Source organism: Pelophylax lessonae (genome assembly GCF_965119305.1).
Source record: "Pelophylax lessonae genome assembly, chromosome: 1".
Lineage (NCBI taxonomy): Eukaryota > Metazoa > Chordata > Amphibia > Anura > Ranidae > Pelophylax > Pelophylax lessonae.
In genome coordinates, this window is record NC_138768.1 from 473,899,503 (window position 1) to 473,913,901 (window position 14,399).

Below are 14,399 nucleotides of genomic sequence, written 5' to 3' on the forward strand. Positions count from 1 at the left end.
TGGATGACTCCAAAGCTTGTACTGTTGAGTTCTTGGGGTAACTATAGCCAGAATCACGGATCCCTTGTTCCAGAGCTTAGGAAGCGGGTTACTGGCGGAGATAGCCATTCGGCGGTGTCCGGATTCCGTCACAAACTGGAATTCCTGGATGTGGGGCTTTTTCTTTTCCTACATGTCTCCCCACTGCTCTGGTTATGACACTGCAGCAAGTCTGTTTTCACATATACTGCGGATATCCCCGCTGGACACACTCCCACTTTACTGGGATCAGTCCCACAAACTGCAACAGTCTTGCCATATCCTGTAGCTGATGTTAAAGCCTTCACTTGAGTGCGCTGTCTGTCAGCTGTGGCACACGATGATTCCCCCATGTGGTCACAGGGCACCACTGCAGCCCTTCTTGACACTCCAACACCTTCTGCAAGAAAGATGGGCACCCGGTTGCTAGGGATAACTGCAACTTTGTACTCCTCAGGAACACGCTGACTTTTTTCCACTCCCATGGGATACAGCATTCTCCCTGCAGAATTTTTCCAACGCTCTTTAGACAGGATTGCTTCTCTGTAGTTGTCGTAGTCATCATCTCGGTTATAAATCATCCCACGGTACACCTCTTGGTACTCCTTTGTGAGAAATGGCTGTACCAATTAAGCCCAGCGACTTTTGGGCCACAATTTAAATGAAGCCATGTTCTCAAATTCATCCAAAAAGTTCTCAACGTAATCATCAATTAACATAGGCTGTATAAAGTCAGACACACAGATTACTTAATCCCTCTCTGGGACGCCTCTGGTAACCTTCTTTGGCAGGTGAGTTCCAGGAATCCTCAACCTTCCATCTAGCTTGGTTATTCCACGACCAATCCTGTGACAAGGAGCACTGGGCAATAGCATGTCCCCATTCACTGCAACACATGCAGCGTAGAGACCTTTTCTCTTGCGTCCTCTGACAGTCGCCGCCCACTCAATCTGCGCGTCTGGGTATTGGCCTTCTCCACAGGAGTAAGCTAGGCAAAAGATTTTTAGAATCACAAAACCTTTGTATAGACACACCTACAGGGGGCTGTCCCTCTGGTCAATACCCCCAGCTAGCTTCATTCCCAATTCAGTTTTCTGCTGCCTAGCTTAGGAGTAGGCTGGCTTTCTCCTATGTCCCTGACCTCAGGGACGAGCCTGCGAAGTTGCTATCTTCGCCGGGATGTCAACTGCGGTACGCCCACGTGTTGCTAGCATCCTTTTCGGCTGATGGCACCCCCACTCAGGGTGGGAGGCTTCCTGTTGCAGAGCGGCGCCCACGTTTTGCTGGACCGGTGAGTACCATGCTACCCCTCCGTCTCTGAACATGTCTGTCGGGGTGTGTATGTGGGCCCTCAGTTTTTTGGGGATGGCAGTTCGGTATGGGTTCTGTGATGTCCCCCATGTCTGTAGGTGCGGTCCCTGTGGGGGCGCTGTCGCGGTTTTACCGCTGTATGGGGGGTTGTGGGGGTCTCCTATGTCCCTGAGGTGCTTGTGGTACTATTTGGGGAACAGTACATGGTGTGTGGGGGCCGCAATTGGCGCGAAACCGCGCGGCCGCCATTTTAGGTGTGGGCTGGCTTTTCGGCCTCATAGTGTGGGCAGCAGCCATTTTCTGCTATCCTTTTGGCGCCGATCGGGCACCATCTTTAGTGTGGGTCCTTTTTGTGGACAGCGGCCATTTTCCCAGAGCTTTTCCCACAGACTTCTATTGGCAACCATTTTCTTGTGGCTCAGGGCGGTCTCTTCCTCTAGGGGCGTGAGGTCACTTCCTCCTTCTTCCCTTCAGATCGTTAAGCAGCGTGGGGCAAGTATAGCACACTGTGGGGGGCTTTTACTGTATTCCCTGGCCTGCATTCCTGCTAGCATTCATTTTTTGCAGTTTCCTGTAGCACAGGACTTGCTCTCCATTTGCGGTGGGGACCGCGGGAATCGCCGATTTTAAAGGGCCAGCATCATTTAAATTGAGATTGCTATTATGGAGTCCCAGGATAGCAAATTCCCCCCAGATCTGGTAGAGGGTTTTGGTGCTCCTGAATCCTCTGCTTTAGTCTCACTAACTGCTGCACTTGCGACTTTAACGTCAAAAGTGGATTTGTTGATGTCTGACCGGGCTTCTAAGAAAAGGCCTATGCCCTCTGTCTTCTAAACCGGAGCCAGATTTGGTTGCCATGGACAACGCACCCCCTGAGGGGTCTCAGTCGGATGTTGAGGAGGAGGATTCTTCCTCAGGTTCAGCACGGGACCGCGCTTATTAGCTCTGTTAAGGACACTTTAAATTTGAATGATGAGCCCCACCTGTCGGGTAAGCGGTCTTCCTTTGGGACCCGCAAAGCCCAAAAATCAGGTCAGGTTTTTCCTTGTCCCGAAGAGTTTCACAAAACCGTGAATGAACAATGGCATAAAAACATAATTTTGTGGTGCCCAAGAGATTTCAGTACCGTTATCCCTTTGCGGATCCGGTGGATTCTCGCTGGACTGCGGCTCCTAAGGTGGACCACACTGTCCAGATTAAATAAAGCCACTTTAATGCCCATGCAGGATTCTCCGGTGTTTAAAGACCCGGCGGATAGGCGGGTGGAAACACTTTCACGCCACATCTATCTGGTAGCGGGTTCCTTGCTGAAACCCGTGTTTGCTTCGGTAATGGTCTCTCAGGCTGCTGTGGAATGGGCCAAGGTGCTTAAGCGCTCTCTAATTGCTGACTCTGCTGCACTGGAGATGGTGGATCAAATGGGTCAGGCCATTCTGTACCTCTGTGACGCGGCCTTGGATGAGGCCCCTCTAGTCGCACGACTTTCGGCAGTCGCGGTTGCGATCCGTCACATCGTTGGCTTAAAAAGCTGGTCGGCCGACCAGTCTTCCAAGAAGAGTGTCTGACATCCCTTATGCGGGGAGTCGTCTTTTTGGGGACTCTCTGGATGAACTGGTCAAGGGGCTCACTGGGGGTAAGAGCACTCTTTTGCCCCAGGTGACCAGGGGTAAATCAACCTGCGCCAAGTGGGGTCCCTCCTTTAAACCTAACCAGGGGTCCTTTCGTGCCTTCAAGGTACAAGACAAAGGTAAGTCCTTCAAGGCCTCTGGTGGCCAAAAGAAGCCTTGGGCGGGCAAGTCATATGCCGCCCACGCTGGCACAGCGGCTCAGTCCACCTCGTCCTGAAGGGGTGCCGTTTCAGGGGTGGGGGGACATCTGCGTTTTCCCGAGCCTTGGCTGTCCAAGATTCCGGACAGGTGGGTTCAAGAACTCATTCGTTCAGGGTACAAGATCGAGTTTCGATCTCGCCCCGCAGACAGATTCTTTCCTTCAAACCTTTGTTTAACCCCCGATCGTTTCCGGGATCTCCGTCGGGCGGGACAGGTTTCAGGGTTTTTACTTAAATCTGTTCAGTGCCCAGAAAGGAGGGCAAGGTGCGTCCGATTCTGGACTTAAGGTCTCTAAACCACTTTGTGTGGGTTCAGAAGTTCCGAATGGAGTCCCTCCGGTCGGTGGTGGCATCCCTGAGTCCAGGGGATTTCCTGGCTTCCATCTACCTCAAGGATGCGTAGCAACACATCCCTATTTACGAGGAGCATCAGAGGTACCTCCGATTCGCAATAGCAGAGGAGCACTATCAGTTCGTGGCATTGCCTTTCGGCCTCGCTTCGGCTCCAAGGGTTTTTACCAAAAGTTGGCTCCTGTTCTAGCCTTGTTAAAGGTACAGGGGATTGCCATCCTCGGTTATCTGGAAGATCTCCTATTAAGGTCGAGCTCCAGTGCCACTCTGTTGCGCGATCTGTCTATCACGGTTCAGACGCTCCTGGAGTTTGGGTGGACCATCAATTTTCAGAAGTCAACTTTGTCCCCTTCCGTCTTTCTCCCTTACCTGGGGATGATTCTGGACAAGCTCCGAATTCTGCAGGACGAGGTCAGGTCCCTCAGGGACAACGAGTTCTCCTCGCTTTGGACCTGCATGCGGTCCCTGGGCTTGATGGTGTCGGCTTTTGAGGCGATCCCATTTGCACAGTTTCACACGAGATCTCTTCAAGCGGAGATTCTGGTCCGGTGGGACATACATCCTCAGTCTTTGGAAAGGAGGATTTCCTTGAGCCCCCAAGTAAGATCGGATCTCCTGTGGTGGCTCCAGTCTCCGGCTCTGAAGGAAGGCAAGTCCTTTCGCCCGTTGCTATGGACTGTGGTCACCATGGACGCCAGCCTGTCGGGTTGGGGTGGAGTTCTGGACAAGTTACTGTATGTGCCTAGGGCACTTGGTCGGAGGGGGAATCCTCCCTGCCGATAAATGTCTTGCAACTGCAGGCAATCAGGCTCTGTTTGCTCCGTTGGTCGGATCGACTTTAGGGCTGCCCAGTGCGTGTCCAGACGGACAACGCAACTGCGGTGGCTTACATCAATCACCAAGGGGGCACCAGGAGTGCCCGGGCGGCCAAGGAAGTGGCCGAGGCGCAGGTCCCGGCGATTTTGGTAGTTCACATTCCAGGTGTGGAACTGGCAGGTGGACTGAGTCGCCAGACCCTGGACCAAGGGGAATGGTTCCTTCATCCAGAGGTGTTTCAGATGCTGTGTGCGCGGTGGGGATCCCCGTACGTGGATCTGTTCGCGTCTCGGCAACAAGGTGGGAAGGTTCGTGGCACGAACGCGCGATCCTCTGGCGGACGCGTTGATGGTGCCTTGGCATCAGTATCGGCTGATTTATGCCTTATCCCGATTCAGTTGTCCAGATTTCTTCGCAGGTTGGTCTCGGATCCGAGGTTTTCTGGTGGCACCAGACTGGTCGCGTTGGTCTTGGTACGCGGACATCATGCAACTGGTCATCGAGCCTCCCCTAAGACTATCTTCTGTGTCAAGGGCTGATCTTCCATCCTGCTTTAGTCGCTGGCTTTGACGGCGTGGCTGTTGAAAGCCAGGTTTTGAGAGACGGAGGTCTCTCGTCGGCAGTCATTCCTACCTTGCTCAAGGCCAGGAAGGCTTCCTCTGGTAAGATTTATTATCGTACCTGGAAGGCTTATTTCGCCTGGTGTGAGTCGCAGGGGTTCCATCCAGGTACCTTTTTGATGGCGAGGGTGTTGGCTTTCCTGCAAACTGGTGTGGAGCAGCGTCTTGCGCTGACCACTATTAAGGGCCAGCTGTTTGCGCTGGCCATTCTTTCAGCGCCTCTTGGCGTCAATTTCCTTGACCCGCACCTTTATTCAAGGGGTGCGTCATCTGGCTCCCCCTAGGAGGGCACCCTTGGGACCTGAATTTGGTTCTGTCCGTTTTACAACGTCCTCCCTTTGAGAACATCCGGGAGATTCCTCTGCCTGTGCTGTCACGGAAAGTTGCCTTTTCTGGTGGCGATCACATCTGCTCGCAGAGTGTCGGAGTTGGCGGCCCTGTCTTGCCGCTCCCCCTATCTGGTGGTTCATAGGGATAAAGTGGTCTTACGACCTCATCAGTCCTTCCTTCCGAAGGTGGTTTCAGACTTCCGTCTCAACGAGGGCGTTGTCTTGCCTTCGCTGTGTGCGAAGCCTAAGCATCCTAAGGAGTTTGCCTTGCATTCCTTGGATGTGATCCGGGCGATCAGGGTTTACCGGTCTACTGAATCCTTCAGAAAGTCGGATTGTCTTTTTGTCCTTCCTGAGGGACCTCGGAAGGGTACGGCTGCGTCTGTGGCAACTGGGGCTGAACGATATTTGATATATCGACCTATCGTTCTGGGGACGTGGGCGATATTCATATCGCCGAGGTCACGATATTTTGCATAGGCAGGGGGAAGGGACTCGGAGGAGGACTCAGACATCAGTTTGGCAGGGAGAAGTCGGGACTCGGTGGGGGGAGGAGGAGGTAGTAGTAGAGAATATGGTGCAGCGCTAGATATGCATTAAGGATCAACAATAAATAAATTAAAATTGAATACAATCCATAGAACTATTAAAACAATCCATGGAAATGAAATAAAATATGCACAGAAAGTCCCAATATGTAAGGGTTGATAAGTTCATTCATGTGAAAACAGCCCAGAGAAAGTGCACGGTGCAATGTCCTAATCCAAAGAGTGCTCACACACTGAAAATCCTCCACCGGTATTGCTAGCCTCTCACCCGAAAGCTGCAATACAAACAGCATAGGTTGTAACCACACACTGGCATCTGAAGACATGCCCTCGGACCCGGTACAGCCACCAAGACTCCACTAAGCAATGGATGGATTTCTTATCCTCTCGATACTCAGCAGTATATGATCCACTAGGGCTGGGCGATTTTGCCTTAAAAAAAAAAAAAAAATCTTCGATTTTTAAAGAAAAATTCGAGTTTTGATTCGATTTTCGATTTTTTTTTCCAATGCACTTAAAAAATGACTGCAGACATCAGATATAGTGTCAAAGTGCAACTTGCCATTTTACCTCAAGAGTTAAAATGCGTAGAATTTTTTGACTGTTGTTCTTTTAATAGACTACTAGACATTAGACAGTAAAAGAAGACGCGGGGGCGTCATGCTGAGCGGGGAGGGAGGAGAGCTCGTGTTTTTTTTTTTTTTTTTTGTTTAACTCGAGTTTTTTTGTACAATACTAGCCACCGAACTCCCCACCGCCGCGCCTGGATGTGACGTCAGCTGCGGGGCGGGCGGTGCGTCTGTACAGGCCAGGGCTGCTGCAGGTACAGACAGTCTCCCCGGCCTGGATGTGACGTCAGCTGCGGGGCGGGCGGTGCGTCTGTACAGGCCGGGGCTGCGGCGCGCTGTGATCATCACAGTTCGCCGCAGCCCCGACCTGTACAGACGCACCGCCCGCCCCGCAGCTGACGTCACATCCAGGCTGGGGAGACTACCCATCACATCGCGCCGCAGCCCCGGCCTGTACAGACGCACCGCCCGCCCCGCAGCTGACGTCACATTCAGGCGCGGCGGTGGGGAGTTCGGTGGCTAGTATTTTACAAAAAACTTGAGTTTAACAAAAAAAAAACGTTTCAAACCGATAAATCGATTAAATCGATTTATCGCCCAGCCCTATGATCCACCATATAAAGTAAAAAGAAGGCAGCACCATAGCGTAATAAAGTCTCAAAACTATAACCGGTAAAAAGCCTCTTGATGTCAGCAGACCAGTAGCATAAAACAATCGGTAATCTTTCTGGATGAGTGCAGGTGATTGCACCACAGCTGGAAGCGAGCACGGCTCTGTCCTCCAACCGGGCTGCTGGACTGCAGGTGACGTCACTAACTCCTCCTTCCCTCCGTACGCATTACATCCCTGGGGCAGGACTTCTTCAGCGATGAGGGAGGGGGGTCGGAACGTCACCTTTTATACACTAGCATCGGTTCCCATTACTACATATCGTTACCTGGTGATCTGCCAAACAGGAAGTGACCTCAGAGGAAGCACCTTGGCGGCCATGTTGGACACCAGAAGTGTTATAACACAATGTAAACGCCTCGGGACCCATGCAGGGAAACCGGAAGTGCATTGATACCGATATGTGGAGTCACCGCTCCTGAAAAAAACGATTTCTTGATATTATACTAAATAAGCACAAATTAGAACTCAATCCCCTTTAGTAAATAGTAATCATACTAAACATACAGGGGAACCAAAAAACTAACAGGATCAAATGAGAGGTTAGTAAACACAAATGGGAAATAATAAATAATTCCTAAAAAAAAAAAAGGGAGGAGTTCGTACATCACCCGCAGTCACCTGAACCTACATCAACTATAAATATCCACTATTTTATATATATATATATATATATATATATATATATATATGTGTGTGTTTATATCAAATAGTAGATATAAAATGGTACATATTTCACATCACTCAAAATAAATAAAATTGGATAAAAATACACAGATAAAACGAACGGTCCGAAATAAAACAGTTAAGATCAAAGTCAACGTTGAGGCCTCTAGGTACTCCTACTCTTGTTTCAAAAATCCAAAAGGACTCACGCTGACTCAACTGACGTACAAAATTCCCTCCCCGCCAATGTTTTTTCACTTTCTCTATTCCACAGAATTTGAGGCTACTGGGGTCTTTATTGTGGTATTTTTAAAATGTTGTACCACATGAGGTTTGCGACCTTTCCTAATACTGCTCATGTGTTCAGCTACTCTCACTTGGAGAGTTCTAGATGTGCGACCTACATATTGTAGGCCGCAATTACACTCCAACATGTATAACACTCCAGTAGATGTGCAAGTGATTAGGTCTTTAACTTTGTAAGACTTGCCCGTGGTCCGGGCTACAAATTCCTTCTTCTTTAGATTACTTTTTGATGTCCGACACGCCACACATCTCCCACATGCGTGGAATCCGGACAAAAAAGAAAACAATTTAGTGTCACCAAAGATGGGAGGATCGATCACTCCCGGTGCCAACCTATTTCTAATGGTGGGGGCTTTTTTGTATACAAAAGACGGTAAGACAGGACCTAAAACTTTGTCTTGTTGCAGTATCGGCCACTGCTTGACAATAATGTTTTCCACCTTTTATGTTGTACATTATAGTCTAGGATAATCCTACTCCCATCATTCGTTCGCGTTGGGGCAGAGCCCTTATTAGCAAACTTTCCCTGTCTATATTCTTAACTGCAGAGATTTCTTCTTCCAACTTGTCGCCACTATATCCTTTTTTTCTAAGAAACGTCCTTTTAGTGTCTTTGTGCAACAAAAACCTCTTCTGAGGAGCAATTACGTCTTAAGCGGATGAATTGCCCCTTGGGAATGTTGCGCAGCCATGACTTGTGATGGCAACTGGCTAAAGGAATATATGCGTTTCGATCCGTTGGTTTAAAGTGCGTGTGTCTTTAAAATGGCCTTCATTTTTTGATATGACCAAATCTAAAAACACCACTTCACTCTCGCTAGTGGTCCAAGTCAGAGCGATTGTTTTTTATCGTTATTGTTCATTTTTGTCATAAAAGACTCCAGACTCCCTTTGCTACTATCCCATATAAGGAATATATCATCAATATACCGTTTATAGCATATTAATGCTGATGTGCATTCCTTAAAAATCACTTCTTCCTCCCAGTGGGCCATGAACAGGTTGGCCACACTGGGAGCGAAACGGGCGCCCATCGCTACTCCTCTTGACTGTAGATCGTATCTTTTATCATACCAAAGTAGTTTTTTGCTAAGCAAAGACTACTAAGCAAAAAACTTCTGTTTTCTGGGCAGATTCAAATGCCTAAAGGCCCATTTCACTGCTTCCTCCACTTCTGTATGATTGATTGTGTACAGGGATCCCACATCTGCCATTGCCAAAATCGATGTGGGACTGCAAGGGAGATCCTGTAGTAACTGGATGATGTGCTTGGTATCCTTAAGGTATGCCCGTGTAGACACTACCAACGGTTGAAGATGATCTATATACTGGCCAAGTCTGGATGTCCCGGAGTCTATACCGTTTACTATAGGTCTCCCCGGAGGGGCCTCACTATTTTTATGTATTTTTGGCAAAAAATACATGTCCGACAGAATAGTGGGTCAAGATATAACGACTCCTTATTAAGAACTCTTATTTCCGGACTCTACTAGTTTATGTAGTTCTCCTTTGTATTTCAGGAGTGGGTCCCCTGGGAGAATCTTGTAAGTGTCACTATCAGAGAGCAAAGGCTCCATCTCTTTCCTATAGTAGTCCTTACTTAGGACAACCAGCCCCCCCCCCCCCCCCTGTCAGCAGGCCTGATCACTGTCTTTGTTGGCCTCTAATGATTCAATTCCTTTCTTAATAGACAAAGGATCAGAGACCGGCCTAATTTTCAGAACTTCCAAATCTTTAAAAACCATGTTTTTAAAAACTTCTAAAAATTTATTGTCCTTATTCACCGGGTTAAAAGTTGATTTATTCCTTAATGTGGTACCCAATTGAGTATCAGCCTCAACGCCAATAACTCATGTTATCTGAATTTTTAACAATAGGGTTCTAGAGACAATATTTTTTGACGTTCAAGTTTCTCATGAATTTTTGTATCCCTGTGTATGTGTGAAACTTGTTCAAGTTTCTAACGGGGCAAATTTGAGACCTTTGTCAAGAACCTTTATTTCATTGGGGTCCAAAGGAATACCACTTTTTAAAACGTGTGGGCTGCAGTGAACGGATGCGCACTGGGACGCGGCAACAGCTGATGAATGACGAGCTGGCTCCGGAAGTGACGACGGTAGGGTTTTCTGATAGAACACCGGCAGTACACCCGCCCTGGTAGACACGAGCACGCAAGTCCAAGCCTCCACAGAAGGTTATGTCACCGCCACCTCCATCTTCTGGAGTGGGAACAGGCTGAGATTTGTCGCCTCCGCCACCCCCAATAATGGTAACAAGCCGAGATCTGTCACCTCCGCCACCCCCAATAGTGGTAACAAGCCGAGATCTGTCACCTCCGCCACCCCCAATGGCGGAGCCAAGCAGAGAAAGTGCCTCCCAAATAAAGGAAAGTAATCGCTGGAGGAAATATCATATGCTTGGAGCACAAGCACATGCAGATCCCGGGCCAAGCAGAGAAGGCGGCTCCCAAGGGGAAGGCAATCCCCCTCCCACAGCAATGTAGGCATTACAGGCCAGGTGCACGTGCAGATCCCGGGCCAAGCAGAGAAGCGGCTCCCAAGAGGAAGGCAATCCCCTCCCACAGCAACCAAGACGCAGTTATCGACCTGGCACACGCGCAGATCCCGGGCCAAGCAGAGAAGTAGGCTCCCAAGGGGAAGGCAATCCCCTCCCACAGCAACGTAGGTGCCGTTATCGGCCTGGCACACGCGCGCTCATGGAGATAAGACACTATCAACGGTCAACAGACCTGTTGCTAAAGAAACCACCTTCGCCAGACTGGTGAGGGAAATCTGCTTGGAGCGTACTGGTGGAATGCCATATATGTGGCAAAGTTTAGCAATCATGGCATTACAGGAGGCAGCTGAAGCTTTTCTGGTACGACTTTTGGAAGATTCTTACCTCTGTTTGCACGCCAAAAGGGTCGCCATATTTGTCCAGGATATACAGCTCGCTCGCCGGACTCTATGAATACAGGATGGACTTGGATAATTTGGTATTTTTATTACCTAAAGCCCTTCAAAGTTAGCCATGTTAAACAGCTTACCTTGTTTCATTAACCAGGAACGTTACCAAGCCAGAGTCCTGATCGCTTAAGTAATACGACATGAAACTCTACTCTACTCCTATGACAAAAAAAAGGAAAAAGCACAACTGATTCTTCTACTTCTACTTCTGTGTCTATGTATATATACAGTCTGTGACTACCTTTTACTGTATTGAGTTTCAATTGCTGGACAGTTAGGCTTGCTCTTGGCATATAGAATTTGTGACCTGTTTGTTGCTGCCCGAATTTAGCCGGTGCTGGAAGGCTTAAATCACAATACGTGGACCGTTCCACTACACTCAGGGCTTGTCTCAGGCTGTTATTGAACTGTTATTACGTTTTTCTGTTTTTGAAGGAAAAAAAAGGCAGAGAGATTACATTCTTAGTTCTGGTTCACACTATTGCGATGCGGGAACACTGCGAATATACTGCAGCAGTGTTCCCGCATCGCATCCGCAGCACAGTCAGTTCACACTGTTCTGTCTGGCAGGGCTTTGTATGTCTCAGGACTGGCTGCACAGGAATAAGAATCTGAAAACATTTTGGTACAATTACATATGTTTTTGCAGCGGTGTACCTAGGATGTAGTTTGCTGTAATATCCCCCTCATGGCCGTGGGATGGCCCACTGTGTCTTACCTTCCTTGCTCCTGCGGTGCAGACCGCTATACGGGGTAGTGTTGGGGCTTCCTTCCCCCCCGGGGGTGCTCTGTGCAGATCCCGGTGGGGGCCAATGCGGGCGTTTTCTGCGGTGTTTGGCGCTGTTGGCCCGGCTGCCATGTTTGGTAAGGGCTGGCTGTTTGACCTCAGAGTGAGGGCAGCGGCCATTTTCCAACATCATTACTAGCGCCGATCGGGCGCCATCTTTAGTGTGGGTGGATGTCCTGTCTGGGCAGCGGCCTTTAAGTGCTTTTCATCCATTGACTCTATCAGGCACCATTTTTTTGTGGCTCAGGGCTGGCTTTTGCCTCTAGGGGCGTGAGGTCACTTCCTTTTTTTTTTTTTTTTAATCGGCCTTCTCAAAAGCAGCGTGGCAAGTATAGGGACACTGTGGGGGGATTTTACTGGTTTTCTCTGGCTATATTTCTGCTAGCACTCTTTTGTCAGTTTAGCTTTAGTTAAGGGAAGGGTCTCCACCTGTAGTGCAGTTTGCAATAGGGGTCCGCGGGAAAAGCTGTTTTAATTGGCCAGTGTAATTTTTTTGCACTTTGCGAATATGGAGTTCCAGGATAGCAAGTTCCCCACAGACCTAGTTGGTGGTTGAGATACTTCTGATCCCACTTCCTTAGCCTCTTTTTCTGCTGCACTTGCGACTTTAGCGTCAAATTTTGATCTGGTTATGTCTGACCGAGTTACAAAGAAACGGCCTATGCCCTCTGTCTTCTGACTCAGTGCCTGAATTGGTTGCCACAGGCGACGTCCCCCTTGAGGGCTCCCAGTCTTCTCAATCGGATGTGGAGGAGGAGGATCCATCCTCTGGGATGGCACGTGACCGCTCTGCGGTAGACTCAATTATTAGCTCCTTTAAGGAGACTTTAAATCTTGATGATGAGCCTTCCATGGCAGGTAAGCTGGTTTCCTTCGGGACCCGCAAGGCCCTGAAGTCTGGTCAGGTTTTTCCTTGTTCTGAGGAGTTTCAGGAAACGGTAAATGACCAATGGCATTGCATTAGGCAGACGCTGGTAGTACCTAAAGAGGTTTAAGTACCGTTATTCCTTTGCGTATTCGGTTGATACTTGCTGGACTGTGGTTCCTAAAGTGGACCACACTGTTTCCAGACTGAATAAATCTACCTTGATGCCCGTGGAAGACTCCCCGGTGTTTAAGGACCCAGCAGATAGACGGGTGGAAACGCATTTCCGCCACATGTATATGGTGGTGGGTTCCCTGCTGAAACCGGTGTTCGCCTCGGTGATGGTTTCTCAGACTATCGCAGAATGGGCCAAGGTGCTTAGGCGCACTCTGGTAGCAGAGTCGGTTTCTGCTGCTGTGCTGGACATGTTGGATCAAATGGCACAGGCTTTGATGTACCTGTGTGACGCGGCTTTGGACGAGGCTCCTTTGGTCGCTTGTCTATCTGCAGTCAGGATTGCAATCCGCCGCATCACCGCCGACCACGCTTCTAAGAAGACAGTGTCTGACATCCCTTATGCGGAGGATCGTCTTTTTGGTGACACTTTGCATGAGCTGATCAAGGGGCTTACTGGGGGTAAGAGTACTCCCTTGCCTCAAGTCTTGTAGGGTAAATCTCCCTACGCTAAGCGGGGTCCCTCCTTTAAGACTAACCGGGGGTCCTTTCGTGCCTTCGGGGCACAGGAAAAGGGTAAGTCCTTCAAGGCCTCCGGTGGTCACAAGAAATTTTGGGCGGGTAAGACCAAAACGGGTCAAGCTGAGCAGGCAACCCTGTCCACCCCTTCCTGTAGGGACGCCCTCACCCGTATCAGGGGTGGGGGGGGGGGGGGGGACGTCTGCGTTTTTCCGAGCCCAGGCTGTCTGGCATTTGGGACAGGTGAGGTCGCAAGCTCATTCGTTCAGGGTACACGATCGAATTCTAATCTCGCCCCGCAGACAGATTCTTTCTATCAAATCTCCATCTGACTTCCGGGATCTACAACGGGCGGTTCAAAATCTTCTTGCCCAAGGGGTCATCGTGCCGGTCCCTCCGCGGGACAGGTTTCGGGGGTTTTACTCCAATCTGTTCAGTGCCCAGAAAAGAGGGCAAGGTGCGTCTGATTTTGGACCTAAAGTTACTGAACCGCTTCGTGCGGCGGGTACAGAAGTTTCGGATGGAATCCATCCACTCGGTGGTGGCATCTGAGTTCAGGGGAATTCATGGCCTCCATCGACCTAAAAGATGCATATCTGCACATCCCTATTTACAAGGGTCATCAGTGGTATCTCCGCTTCGCAATCGCACAGGAGCTTTACCAGTTTGTGGCATTTCCCTTCGGTCTCGCTTCGGCTCCAAGGGTGTTCACCAATGTTTTGGCTCCTGTGTTGGCTCTGCTACGGGGCAGAGATCCTTTCCAGGTGGGACAGGCATCCTCAGTCTTGGCCAGGAGGATTTCTCTAAGCCACCAGGTGAGATCAGATCTTTTATGGTGGCTCCAGTCACCGATTCTGACACAAGGCAAGTCCTTCCGGCCGTTATTGTGGACGGGGCTCTCCAGTTTCCAGCCTGTCGGGCTGGGGTGGAGTTCTGGGCACTATTTGCGCCCAGGGGATGTGGTCGGGGGAGGAGTTCTCCCTACCGATAAATGTCCTGGAGCTCCGGGCAATAAAGCTCTGTTTGTTCCGTTGGTCTGCTCAGATCAGGGCTGCC